At 33.8% G+C, this 228-nt stretch overlaps 1 protein-coding gene across 1 annotated transcript in view; it reads left to right on the forward strand.

Moving 5' to 3' along the window:
- LOC109223295 (receptor homology region, transmembrane domain- and RING domain-containing protein 2-like) overlaps positions 1-228 on the forward strand; it is a 5,778-nt gene that overhangs the window by 2,321 nt on the left and 3,229 nt on the right. The window lies entirely within an intron of this gene.

Genomic DNA, 228 nt, shown 5'->3' on the forward strand with positions numbered 1-228 from the left:
GGGGGGGGGGGGGGGATGGTGTCTTATAAAAATGCTGTCCAGAAAATGAGATTCGATCTCAAGTTTTATATAAAAGGTTTCTCAACTGTTTTTTTTGTATAAATGGATACCATCCTCTCACTAAAAGAATTAGCTTCAAGATTTTTGAAGTAGGCTTGTTCGTTTATGTTTGAATTGTATAACCTTCATATCTAAAGCTTACTTTTGTCACTTAAGAATATTATTCTC

The sequence above is a fragment of the Nicotiana attenuata genome, chromosome 3, assembly GCF_001879085.1.
Source record: "Nicotiana attenuata strain UT chromosome 3, NIATTr2, whole genome shotgun sequence".
Taxonomy (NCBI): domain Eukaryota; kingdom Viridiplantae; phylum Streptophyta; class Magnoliopsida; order Solanales; family Solanaceae; genus Nicotiana; species Nicotiana attenuata.